At 37.8% G+C, this 13,937-nt stretch overlaps 1 protein-coding gene across 5 annotated transcripts in view; it reads right to left on the minus strand.

The window, feature by feature from the left end:
- The window catches only part of Arhgap28 (Rho GTPase activating protein 28), a 192,030-nt gene that overhangs the window by 131,354 nt on the left and 46,739 nt on the right, over window positions 1-13,937 (minus strand). Inside the window, exon 1 of one of the 5 annotated variants that reach the window (XM_047526803.1) lies at window positions 5,040-5,270. The exons of the other annotated variants lie outside the window; for them this stretch is intronic. The gene's annotated coding sequence lies outside the window, so the exon portion shown is untranslated. Of the gene's footprint in view, window positions 1-5,039; window positions 5,271-13,937 lie in introns of those variants that run through there. 5 annotated transcript variants of the gene reach the window in all.

Genomic DNA, 13,937 nt, shown 5'->3' on the forward strand with positions numbered 1-13,937 from the left:
CAGGTGTAGTTTTTTCCATGTGCAGTGTCACACTGATGTTCAAGAAGTTTTAGATATTGGAGGTTTTCATATTTTGGATTTTCAGATTAAAGATGCTTGACCAATAATCGCAGTTGAAGTCATATTTCATCTGTCCATGATAATACCCTCAGTGAGGGGTATAGCTAGAATTTGCCTGCAGGCTGTCCATTCCCGGAGCACTCAACCATGATGCCATCTAGGCTCACATAAAGTAGAACACAGTAAGTGTTAAGAGTTAAGACAGTATTTTGAGAATTCAAAGGAAGGGGTAAGAGTACTTCCTAGAAAGGTTCAGGATCTCAAGGAGAAGGATGGGCAGGATCCTGATGGGCAGGGATGGTGCAAGCCTGACAACACAGCAGGCAGAGATCATGGGGTGAGCAAAACTGGGCTGCCAGGGAAGGTAGGGGAACCATCCAGTAGAACAACAACCTCCGTAGACTTATGTTACAAACACAGAACCAATGGGAGGATAACATAACCAAGAATCAAATAATTCTAAAGGTCAGCTCTCAGGTAGTATGTGGAAGAGGGGACTGTTACTGGGCAGGGTGGGGAATCTGTATCCAGGGGGTCAACAGACTAGCCAAGGAGACAAAAGAATGCATTTAAAAAGAACATTCACCTTGCTGAACAGGGGGAGTGTATAAATATTAAAGGAAGGATATTGATAACATGGTCCTTAGAAATCTGGAGAAAATGCCAGTGTGCAGGGCGGCAAGAGAGTGCTTTAGGAGAAAGGGGTGGGGTGGAATTTGAACTGACCTTTAACAGAGGGATCAGCTGACAAATTCAAAGTGGTCAAGTAACAGCCCCAAAGGCAAGCCTTCAGTAAACACCATGTAAGCAGATTATGGAAAACATTCAGTGAATCCACTTAAGGCTTAAGAACACACCGTCATTCTCTGTAATATATTCCTTCTCAAAATGGAGTTCCTTTCCTTTTTCTCATAACAGAACCCTACATACATACACACAAACATACACAGCCCAAGATTCACATCTTAGTGGGAAAAAGGAATGGAGACCATGAACTCCTTCAAGAGAGTAGTCAGAGAAGGAAATAAAAGTGGACTGAAGGGTTGACTAGCATGTGTGAGGTCCTGGGTTCCATTCCCAGCACCAAAAAAACAAAACAAAACAAAAAGAGAGAAGTACAGAACAGTTCTGGGGAGCCAGGTGTGGAGGTCCAGAGGTTTCTTAGGTTTTCTTCCTCCTTCTATCACTCCCCCCAATTCCGATCTCCAGTACTTCCCAAAGCCAAATTTAAAAACTCCTGTACCGAGTTTCCTATCTCGAAGGTTCCTTCTTACCCCAGCAATCTGCACTACAATGCCACTTCTGCTACTGTCACAAAAACCGAGATTTCCAGTCACAGATGTTTCAATGCCTCAGGCACCTCTTACCATTGGAAACTATACCATTTCTCAAAAAAGTCCAAGATAGGCTTGCCCAAGGCCAAGTTCTGATTTCTTCTATTCCATGTATTAGAAAGTGATTTTGAAGAGATTGAACATTCTTATCCATAGACTAATATAATTAAATAAAACAGATTGTTTTAGGGTTGTTGTCTTTTTTTAAAAAAGAAGCTTCCAGAATGGATCATATGCTAAACCCCATGATATTTTTTAAACAAAATGTACAGTAAGATCCATACCTACTAAATGATTCATAGTTGACAAAGCATGAAATGAAAGACAATGTATAATGTACTGTTATTATTATAAAAGACTTTTAACATGAAATCATCAGTGAGTCTCCATTTTCATTACATCTCTTACAAAGTAACCCCCTGGAATATTCACAAAGTTACTACAGGTTCTCTCCACACCACCATGGGTAGGCAGGACTGCCCTGTGGTTACAGGCACCGCATCTCCAGCTTTCCCTTCCAAGTTTACAGAAACACAATTTGGAATGAACTTTCCACATGTGGAACAGGATGAAAAAACAGGGCAAAGGCATCTCCATTATTGTCTACTTAATTTGGAAGATTCTGATAGTCAAACACCACTTTGGTACACCAATAACTGAAATACTATGCTTTCCAGCTGTCTTTCAAAGCAAAATAGATGGGCCATTCCTGTCCCAGTGACTTTTGTGAGGCACTTAGTTGAATTCTCAGTAAGTCTAAACTAGTATGCTCTTCAGTCAAGCAGGAAATATCCTTTACCTGTTTGGTCCCAGTTTTACCATGTATATTCATAAGAGAACAGGAAAGGTTTAAATCTTTGTGTTCATTTAATCAAATGTATCTGGCGAAGGGAGAACTGTTCATGTTTTTATCTTCAAAGCAAACAGACAACCAGGCCTGTTTACTCTGCTTACTTCCCAAAGTTTGTTTGGTAAGTGAGCTTTGGAAACCTATTACTTATTTGTCACTAAAGTCACCTAACAATGAGTGTCCATCTAATCAGTTCTTAAGCTGCTCAAACATTTCTCTCAATACTTTTTTTTTTTGACCAGTAAATACTCCTGCAGGCTTCTGAATTGCTAAGAAACAATTCCCTTTTTCTCAAACCTTCCATTGGTTTAGATAAGTGCTGGGGTGATTGTTCTTGGTGCAATCTCCCATCTATGACCGGTCTTATCACCAAGCAGCACTACCTGGGGACAGCACAGTGGCTGCTCTCCTCAGTCTCCCAAGATAGTGGTGAATTCTGCTCCGTGCCTGCACTGTAATAGCACTGTACATCTTGCTTGAACTGTTTTCACCCTCTACTTCTGGAAAATTTCCAGGCAGGGTCTGTGTTTACGTCAGCAGGACTGACTCAAAACACCACTCTGGGGTTTAAAACAGGCATTAAAACACATTCCTAAGCTCAGCTCCACTGGAGTCAGCAGGAGGCCTTCCGGTAAATCTCGACTTCACTTTGTCATACTCATTATCAAGAGACATTGATTTCCTTTGAGCTCATCTCACAGGCTATTTTGTTACTGTTATTATTTTTTTTTTTTTTTAATTCAGGCAGAACCTTGGCTGAGAAGACTTGCATTATTGTGCCCATGGTCTTCAGAATTCCTTATCTGCAAGACATTCTGCTTGCTCAGGTAGCTGAGTGTTGTTCTGTTTTCTAACTGATTTTTTTTTTCTCTTTGGTTTGTTTGAACATAAAAATAAAGTCCTTTGTATTTTCAAATCTAAACATAAGTCTTATCATATTAAACTTGCTTTAGATTAGCCTGTCTGCTATTCAATTAATCCCTTAGCTTGGAGTTTAACAATGGACTTAAAAAATCTGTCTATAAAAGACAGACCAATGGACAAAGGGGACAGTAGTGGGGGGAGCTCTTACATGCAGAACTGTGGTATTATCAAAAGAAACAGTGGAATGTCAAACTTCAAAACAAGGTCTGAATGTAATGCAAATTTCTTATTAATTAGGAAATCTAAAGTTTAAAAAAGTCTCCCCAATTAGTAATAATCATCAAAGCACATGTTAAATTATTATTTTCACAAACAAGCACATCAAGCTTATGTCACATCCTGGGCAGGCATTATGCTGAAAATGTATACCCTATCACAGGACCTTGGTTGGTTTCACTCACACCTCCGGAAAACTGAAGAACTTGGGGGAAAAAAAATCCCTCCCTGCCCTCCATATGCCAAACAATTTCATTAAGGCACACTTTCTTACGAAACTCTAAAAAGAAGGCTCCATGGGATCATAGTAGACTTATCTTTTTTTTTTTTTTTTAATATTTTTTAGTTGTCAATGGATTTTTATTTTTATTTATTTATTTATATGCAGTGCTAAGAATCAAAACCAGTTCCTCACACATGGGAGGCAAGCGCTCTACCACTCAGCTACAACACCAGCCCAAGACTTAACTTTTTGATTACAGAATATACACGTAAAACAATTTTAAAACAATAAGGAAAACCATAAACACAGCTTTGTAAATATAAAGTTAATACTACGTATATAAAAATATTCCGTAACACTCCGAAGCATAGGATTCAAATCTAATTTAAAGGAAATGAAACTCAAATAAACAGCAATACCACCTCTCTCAACACTTCTCCTTTCCTTCCAAATACAACAGACAAGACCCAGAACAGAGATAAAAGACAAATAGAAAGTCATTGACAAGGGAGTTCCAAGGATGACAATGCTTTAAAAATTAAACATGAAAGGTGGTAAATCGATCTCACGGAAACTTTTCAGGGGGTGGGGGGAGTGAATTTATGTTTCTCAAAGTGGAGCCTCTACAATGAGACTAATTAAGTACGCCCTGTCCTCAGTCAGGAGTACACTCTGAACACTGGTGCTAATTAATCTAGAAGAAGGTACATAAGGGAGGAACAGATTGAAGCCAAGAAAAGATAAAAAGAAATGGACAAATGTAGGTCACACTAATGCCTGGCATTACTTTTTTCTGCAGAGCAGCACAGAATGAGACCTCCTCCCCTCTCACCTGTCCTCTGCAGGACAGGGCAGTAGCCACTTCTGGCTGGTCCCCTTTGTCCCAGAGCTGAAAATAAAAAGACTTTTTAAAAACCTGACCAGAAAAATGCATTAATTCCATGAAAAGTGGAATAACTGGCTTGGGCAATGGAGTTTACTTCAGCAGATGTTACTAAAATTAGACAATTACTAGGAAAGATTGGATTAGATAACTTAAGGTCCCTAATACAAAAACAGGAACTAGAATCAAAAGATGTTTTTAAACTACTCATTTTAAAGCATCTATTAAGATCTCATTTTAACTAGTCTTTTCAAATTAGTAACAGAATTTATCTGCTTTTCTTCTTCATTCCAGCTTTAGAAACTCACATTCATATCATAACAAAATCTGCTTTCAAAGGTTAGAAAAAAACACAATTTACTATCATGTAACATGATGTGCCTGTAAACTACTAATAAAACTATAAGATCCACCTAAAAAGAAATTAAAAAAAAAAACTGTAACAACTATTTATGTTTTTCCCTTCTCTTTTAAGTAAAATAAAGAATCAGCCTGCAGAAAGAAATCTGTCTCCCAAGTTATTGACTTAGGAAGTACTTGGAACCTTACCTTTCAGCAGGTTATAAGTCTTGGAGATGATATTCTTAAGGGAGAAGCACAAAACATCTCTGCTAAGGTGTCTCCTCATGGCCCAGAGGCAGGAAGGCCATCTCCAGCCAGCCTTCACCGCCCCCACACCCGCTGAGAGCTGACCCAACCTCCAGCAGGACAGCCCTGGCCACCTCCAGCCCTGCAGGGCCACAAACAAAGGGCTGTGGAGTTGCTAGTCTAAATGGAGAAAGAATTCCCAGTGCACGTAGCTATTTAAAGAGGTGGTGCCTGCTGGACAAATGCTGCCTCCGAGCCTTCCTGTTTGTGTCTCAGCTCAAACTTCCCTCCATTTCCTAAGGAAGGCTGCACAGTGTAATCGGCCTGGAGACTTATGAAAACCCATGCAGTGCTTGAGGCCAATTTTTAGAAGTAGTTTTCCTCTTCCTTCTATTCTCCACTAAGTAGACCTGGGGCTTTAAAGCTCTTTAAAAAGCAAAAGCAAAAAACTGGATCTGTTGTGACAAAGTTTTTCTTTCTTTCCTTTTTTTTTTTTTTTTTTTTTTTTGTGGGAGTTGGGGGTACTGGGGATTGAACCACAAGCACTTTAAGTCCCCGGTCCTTTTCATTTTTTTTTTTGGAGACAGGGTCTAAATTACCGAGGCTGGCCACGACCTTGTGATCGTCCTGTCCAGAGCCACTGGGATTACAGGTGTGCACCACAGCACCCAGCTGAGTTTTTCTATTCTTGACAGACTCATAATGTGAAATAGGAAACTGTGGGTGAATAATCCAATAGATATCAAGCAATAATACAGAAACAGTGTGACTTATGGTCAGAAGACAACGAGGGTTTGACTGGAAAAAGCGGTGCCAGGCTGGGGGTACAGCTTAGTGCTAGAGTGCTTGTCTAGCATTCCCAAGTTTAGGGGTTCAATCCTCAGTTTCATGGGGGAAAAAAGAAAAAGGTTTGCCACTGGCTAGCTCTGGGCCTTCAGAAATACACATACTCTCTAAGGGCCTCAAGTTTTTTCATTTGAACAAATACAGAGAGTTACTGTGAGAACTGTGAAGAATGACTGTAAGATCTCACACTTGACCTTAAGTACAAGCTAGATCAGTGGTAGAGCATGTGCTTAGCATATGCAAGGTTCTGGGTTCAAGTCCCAGCACCATAAACAAAAAGTCAGATTATGTTATCATTACATAGTGGTATTCAACTTCCCAGTTGTGGTTACACAACTATTAGACATTAGTAGCTGGATAAAAAAGTTAATATAGTTCCTCTCCAAAATGCTATTATGCATATATCTGTTTCCTTGTATATTGTCTGACTTCCCCAGGAGCACCTATGTTACAGGTGAGGCAGAAACCTCATATGTTGCACTGAAAAGAATTGTTCTTGGCATCTATTAACATATAATAAATATTTAAGTGATGAATGGATAAATGTGTAATTTCTGATAAGTTTAAGCACAATGCTCTGCACACAGTTGCCTGAAATACAGACTAAATATCTATAATATAAAAATTCCAAATCTGAAATGTTCCGAAATCTAAAACTTTTTGAGCATCACTCAAATCTACATTCCCAATTTTGAATTTTCAGATTAAGGATGCCCAGTCAGTGAAGTCTATGCCAATATTCCAAAAATATGGGATATTTCCCAAATCTGAAACACTTCAGGTCCCAAATGCCCTGGATAAAGACATTCATTCACTTGTTGGATTAGAGAATGGATACAACTTTCTTGTATAAAGAAGCAGCCCAGGGAAATTTCAATGTAATAGAATTTTAAAGTAAATTGTCACTTTCAAAAACAATCGAGATAAACAAGACTGCATGCTCTGTTGACTCACCCTGTTCAAACATATTTGTTTTTAAATGTTTTAGTTATACATGACAGTAGAATGTACTTTGATACATCATATATAATGGAGTATAATTTCTCATTTTTCTGGCTATACATGATGCAGAATCCCACCAGTCACATAGTATACATGTACATAGGGTAATAATGTCTGATTCATTCTACTATCCTTCCCATCCCTAATTCCCCTCCCCTCCCTTCACTCACCTCTACCTAATCTAAAGTAACTCTATTCTTCCCTATCTCCCCCTATCCCCACATTGTGAATTAACATCCAAATATCAGAGGAAACATTCAGCTTTTGGTTTGGGGGAATTGGCCTATTTCATTAGCATGAAACATATTTTTAAGGTTAATGTACAAAGGAACTTCCCACATCACGAGTACAATGTTTAATATTCACTAATTCACTGAAAAAAATTTAACTTGGTTTGAAGTGTACATAAAATCTTCAGGCTGCTTCTGTTAAACGTGAAATTCAACATCTTTTCTCTGGTGTCCTAAAGTGCTTGGCAGCACTGGGACTCATTGATTTTTTTAAAGAGCATTATCTACACAAGACGGATAAAAACATATGTTCCCTTGTGGTTCTTCAGATACAACTGCTAATGTTTACTATAACATAATGACATGCTGGGAGACAGGATGACCTCAAGGATCTGAAACAATGAATTTAGTTTTGGGTTTTCACATTATTGCCCAAATTCAGTTTGGGCCACTAGGAACAACAAATCAATTCCTTGACTGTTTATTATACTCTGTGTAAGGAAGAAAGTGACCTCAGTGGATATTTGTCCATTTTACAAAATTACCAAGAAAGAAAAGATCCCGAACCTCAAAAAATCATGTGATCATAACTCCCTCCTGCATCTAAAAAGCTCTCTCACTCTAATTAAGAAACAGAAATCTGTGTCTCTTCTGTTCCTCTCTACTCTTAGTTCCCACTTTTTACATAGCTATCCTACTACAGATCATATTGCAAATGTTAATAATGAAAAGTAAAGATTTAAAGTTGCTTACTCTAAATGATTATATTTCCAAAATACAGAAGAGTTTCTGTACATATAGAAATTGAACATACTATAGGTTATGGCCAATGAAAATCAATCTCTGAAGAACAAAGAGTAGTGGTCAAATAAAAACAGAACCGACTGTGGCTAGGGTACAGCTCAGTGGCAGGGAACTTGCCTAGCATGAAGACTGGGTTCCATATTCTCTCACACGCGCGCACACACACACACACACACACACAGAGATAGAGAGAGAGAGAGAGAGAGAGAGAGAGAGAGAGCGCAAGAGAGAGAGAAAATTAACTGCCTTTAATCAGTATCTATTCTTTTTATGTTTTTCTAAATTAAAAAAATTCAGAGACTGGGAAAATGTTCCTCCCCAAATCCCTCCTCCCACCTCTCCTCTCACTCAGTTGCCCAAATGCTGGAGGCATTTTTTAATTGAATAATTAAAGATTCTAAAGAAGTTCTGAAATAGATTTTTAACAGCTTCCAGCGGGCAGCCTTTCTCACCTTACATTTAGCCTCTGGCCTGACAAATACCAGTCCACCTGGAGCTTGTGAATTTAACTACAGAGGGTTATCAGATGTGGCTTAAAGGCCTCCAGGAACACACACATTTGACCCTGGGGAAGCAGGGGGAGTGATGGATTGTGGAAATGATCATCCAATAGGCAAGTTTTTGTTTCTGCAGCTAATATAAGAACTCTTGTAAGGACCCAAAAGATCTGACATCTTCTCCTGAGGATGTTGATGTACCTGCCAGCTATTTCCTGTGGAACTGCTTTATTATCCCAGTTATTGACAGCCTTATAGATAGCACCCTGTACTCTATTTGGTTAATAAATACAAAGATAACTTCAAGTGACTGATCACAAGGTCTTGTTGTGCTATTTCTCTCATTATTTCAACCCATATATCTTACTTTAATAAAATTCATCTAACAGTTGCTCATTATCGAATATTGCTGTTGTCTGTTAATAAACATTTGCTATAGAAAACATAAAAGTCAATCTTGTAGGAGAAGATGATTTATAGGCATGACTAAAAGGAACAAGAACCATACAACATATTACCCAAATCTACAGGATAATACCTAGCAATTATGAGACATGTACAATTCTTAACAGAATTAAAATGATTTTTTCCTTATTGCCATCTGTTGTTCTATAGATGGATAGTGATTTCCTATCAGGTGACTCCAGTAACTATGATTTGTGGGAAATAACATAAGTAAAACAAGGTTTCACTGAAATGTTAATTATGTTGATAAGAAATTATTTTGATAGCAAGTTAATTCCAAGAGTTTAGGGCTTTTTCTTTTCCAAAATAAGTGATAAAGGAGACAATATCTTCCTCCTTTTTTCCCTCTCAACTTGCTGTAGGCAAGGGCTTTGCTGGATGCTATGAAGACACAAGATGTGCAGTACAGGTTTCCTCTTGTAATCAATTCAAAAGCTGGTACAATAAGCTCAGAGATCACTGCAGTACAAAGGCAGCATGTAGTAAAGAGGGGAAATATAACCTGATACTGGGAACACAGAGCATGAAATGAGAAGGGCATAGATTCAAATTCTGACTCTGTCACTGCCAGGCTGTGTGATCTTGGGCAAATTTTATAATCTCCCTAAATTTTACTTTTCTCCTAAATAAAAGGAAGATCATCCTACTACCCACATCATGGGGTCATGGTGAACATTAAATAAATTATGAGTGCAAACCCCTTAACAGAGTGCCTGGTTTTTGGAAGTCATCAAATGATAGCTCTCATGCAGAAGAAAAAGATTAAGGAAATAAAGTGCTATGGACTTTCAACTGGGAAAAAAAAATGAATGCACATACATGAAATAAGAGATATGAAGTTTCCAGCCTGGAAATTGCTTTGGAAGTGTGTGACCGTTCAGGATATCCCTGATCTATGAAAAATGATTTCAGAAAGAGTACCCGGAAAGAGCAGGAGCCACATATCACCCCTTATCTCCTAGCTGTCCCACTCTCTTCCTTTCTGGGATGCCCTACCATGATCAGCTTGAGCAGATCCTGAGCACAATAAATGGCCTTGGAGTCTATTTTCTCCCTCCTTCAAAACTGCTTGTCTCTGACTACCAAAGAAGATTTCAATAGCTATCTTACTGTCAGGAGAAAATACTCAGAATACTCATTAAAATGGACACTGTTTCTGGTCATGGTGGATTAACCAGTATTGGATTAGCATTCCCACCATAAATAACTAGAAAACTGGAGCGACTCTACAAAACACTGCTTACAGATATTAGACAAAAAGAAGCACAAGCTGTGAGAGAAGGAGAATGACTGAGGCCTACAGCTACTTATCCCAGCCTTTTGCCTGCATGCTCCACCCAGACTGGCAGTGCAGTAGAAAATCCAAGAACACTGGGTATCACTGAGGAGAAGAGAGTTCAGGGAGGCTCAGGCAGATGGGATTTTCTAGGAAAAGTACCAGAGAGGAAGGAGCTAAGTAGAAAGAGAGCTCAAGAAATCCACATGGGGTTTACTTGAGTTTGTTGCTGAATATTAAGTCACACATGGGCAGGATCAACTTCATAATGCTGGGCAAAAAACAAATGAAGATCTCAAAGTTAAACAATTCCCAGAGTTTCTAAAAGGCAGGGAGATGTCTGAGTTGTGAGCAGTTAGAATATAAGGTCTATGTTGACAACAACAGATGTCTTCCACTTTTGTGAAACTAAATCAACTCTTAAGTAAAGGTTATTTTAGAACTAACCTAACAAAACTTACAATGAAAGACAACAAAACCTTATACTTGCTTTGTACCAAACAACACCAAAATGACAGGTCTAGCACTCAAACAAAAACTACTATACATGTAAAGAAGCAAGAAAATGAGACACAGAAACAGTCTTAGAAATGAAAGCATGGAGGAATTTACACACAAGTACATTAAAGAGAAATCATAAATATGCTCAATTACTTGAGGATTTAAAAAGAAAGATTTGGAAGGATAAGTGGAAAATATAATACATGAAATTTTCTGGAAATAAGAAACACGTCTGAAATGAAGAATATACTAGATGGGATTGTCAGCACGTTTACTAGCTATGAAACAAGAAACCAAAAAATTTGAAAACAAAACAATATAAAAAATACCCAAACTGAAACAAACAGAGGGGGAAAAGACTGAAAACCCTGAGCAGAGCCCCAGTGCCCTATGGGACAACATCAAGCACTCTAACATACGTTCGTATTCCTGGAGTCCTGGGATGGGAGTGGGTAGGCGCAGGGAAAGAATACTGATCTAAAGAAATAGTGTCTGAATTTTTTCCAAAGTTGCTGAACACTGTAAATTACAGATTCAAGAAACTAAATGTATTCCAAAAAAGTTCACACACACACACACACACACTCAGAGGCATATCATAAGGTACTTGCTGAAAACAGATAAAAATATTAAACTAGCAGAATAGGAAAAAAGTCATATTATGTACAGAAGAACAACAACGACTACAAACTTCTCATCAAAAAAACACAAGCAAAAAGCCTGACCATCATTAAAGGGCTGAAAAAACTGCTTAACCTAGAATTCTATATCCAATGAAAGCATCCTTCAAAAATGAAGACTTTTAGATAAACTAAAGCACAGAGAATCTATGGGCAGCCAATCTGAACTGTAAGAAATGTTAGAGCAAGTTTTTCAAGCACAAAGAAAATAATACCTGATAGAAATTTGGATTTATTTTAAAAGAATAAAAAGTATAGGAAACTGTGAATCTGTGGACAGATACAAGAGAAAATACATCCTTATTTTTTATTTCATTAAAATAATTGCTTTGTATTATGAGGTTTATGATATATCTAATAAAATAAGTTACATAATAACAAAAACAGGAAGGAGAAAATGAAATCATAAGATCATAAGGTATTTACAATATACATGAAATGATATTATTTGAAGGTGAAATAGAAGATAAAATGGCATATTGTAAACTTTGGAATGACCACTAAAAATAATGAGCAAAGGGCTGCAAGAGTAGAGAGAAAATGCAATTCTAAAACAAAACAAAATACCTCAAGTAATCCAAAAGAAGATGAGACAGACAAGAGGGAGAAAAGGGAAAAATAACAGACAGTAAAAATAGAAAACATAAATAACAGACTAAACTCAAGCATATATGCTGTCTATACAAAACCTTTAACTTATAGTTAAGGCACAGGTACTCTACAATAGAAATGAAAGTACATTGTGTGCACGTATGAATATGTAACAAATCCCACCATTGATGTACAACTATAATGCACCAATAAAAAATGTAGGAAAAAAAATGTATGTCAACATATACCACACAGTGTCCATGATGTGGTACCTGAAAAATGAAAAAATACCACATTTCATAGAATTTTCAACAAATGGCAAAGTCAAAATAAGTTAAGTCCACAAATACCAATCTGACATTCTATACAATGGGCATTTTAAGAAAAAAAAAAACAGGGCAAAATAAACTAATATTATTGAACATCAAGGTAAAAAGCAGTCGCCATCTATTTTTATACATCAGCTGGATGTCTTTATGCAAATGAGAAATCTATGGTACCCAACAATTCAGAAGGTACTAATTTAATAATCCACTTCATCTTTGTAGGTACTCTCCCTATCACAGAAGCTTTTATCTCAATATCAGGGTATTGAACTTGTCTTGACCAATAAAGAAAAGGCCCATATTATTTTAAACACAAAACAAAGTGAGTCTTGTATTTATAAATTGCCTTCCTTCTGCAATACTGAACACTTCGATTTCTGGATTTTCTTTTCTTTTTGTAGCAGTACTAAAGATGAAAAACAGGATCTCAACCATGCTAGGTAGGTGTTAAGCCACTGAACTACCTCCCCAGCCCTTTTATTTCTATGTTTACTTTTATTTTTGAGATAGGATCTCACTAAGTTGCCCAGGCTGGCCTCAAACTTACAATGCTCCTGCCATGGCCTCCTGAGTAGAGGGAATTACAGGTGTGCACTAAAATGCCCAGCTGATTTCTATATTTTCTTGCTCTCTTATTTCTATTTACCGGTGATAAGAGCTATAAAGTGATAATTAAGGCAGTTATTCAGTAAGCTTTACATGATGTGGGTAGGGTATTCAGGGTGCCAGAGAAAGGATAAGGAGAAAGAAACAAGGGGGCGCATCACCTTATCCCAAGGTGTGAGTACAAATCTCTGCAGCACGTGGCACACTTCATTTTGACTCAGGCTAGTGCTGAGATATAAGAAATGATTCCTTCATTCAACAAATATTTTGAATGCCTGCCAGGTACCAGGTCCTGTCTTGGAGATAAGAGGTATAATGGCGAGCAAAGACAAACATGTTCTCTGCCCTAATCATCAAGATTACTGTCTAAAAGATAAGTGCTGGGGAGGAGGTGGAGAAAAGAGAACGTGCACACTGTTAGTGGGAATGTAAACTAGTACAGCTGTTACGGACAACAATATGAAAAGTCCTCAAAAACTTAAAAATACAACCACCATAGGATCCCGCCATCCCACTTCTGGATATACATCCAAAGGAAATGAAATCAGTTTGTCAAAAAGAGATAGCTATACTTCCATGTTTCCTGTGGTACTATTCACAAAAGTCAAGAAACAGAAACAACTGATGAACTGATGAAGAAAATGTAGTTCTTATATACAATGGAATACTGTTCACCCATAACATAGAAAGAAATCCTGTCATTTGTGACAAAATGGATAGAACTGGGGATCATTATGGTAAGTGAAGTAAGTCAGGGGTGGAATGACAAGCACTACATGTTCTCACTCACATGTGGAACCTAAAAAAGTTGATCTCACAGAAGTTGATAGGAGCACAATGGCTTCCAGAGGCCAGGGAGAGGGAGGGATGCGTGGAGGGTGATCAATGGGACTAAGTCACAGAAGTAGGAAGTTCTGGTGTTGTGCCATTGCACAGTAAGGTGACGATAGATAACAACAATGTACTATGTGTTTCAAAAAGATCGAGGAAAGGATCTTGAATGTTTTCACTGAAAGGAAATGATAAATGAGGAGA

This window comes from Sciurus carolinensis, chromosome 15 (assembly GCF_902686445.1).
Source record: "Sciurus carolinensis chromosome 15, mSciCar1.2, whole genome shotgun sequence".
Classification (NCBI taxonomy): domain Eukaryota; kingdom Metazoa; phylum Chordata; class Mammalia; order Rodentia; family Sciuridae; genus Sciurus; species Sciurus carolinensis.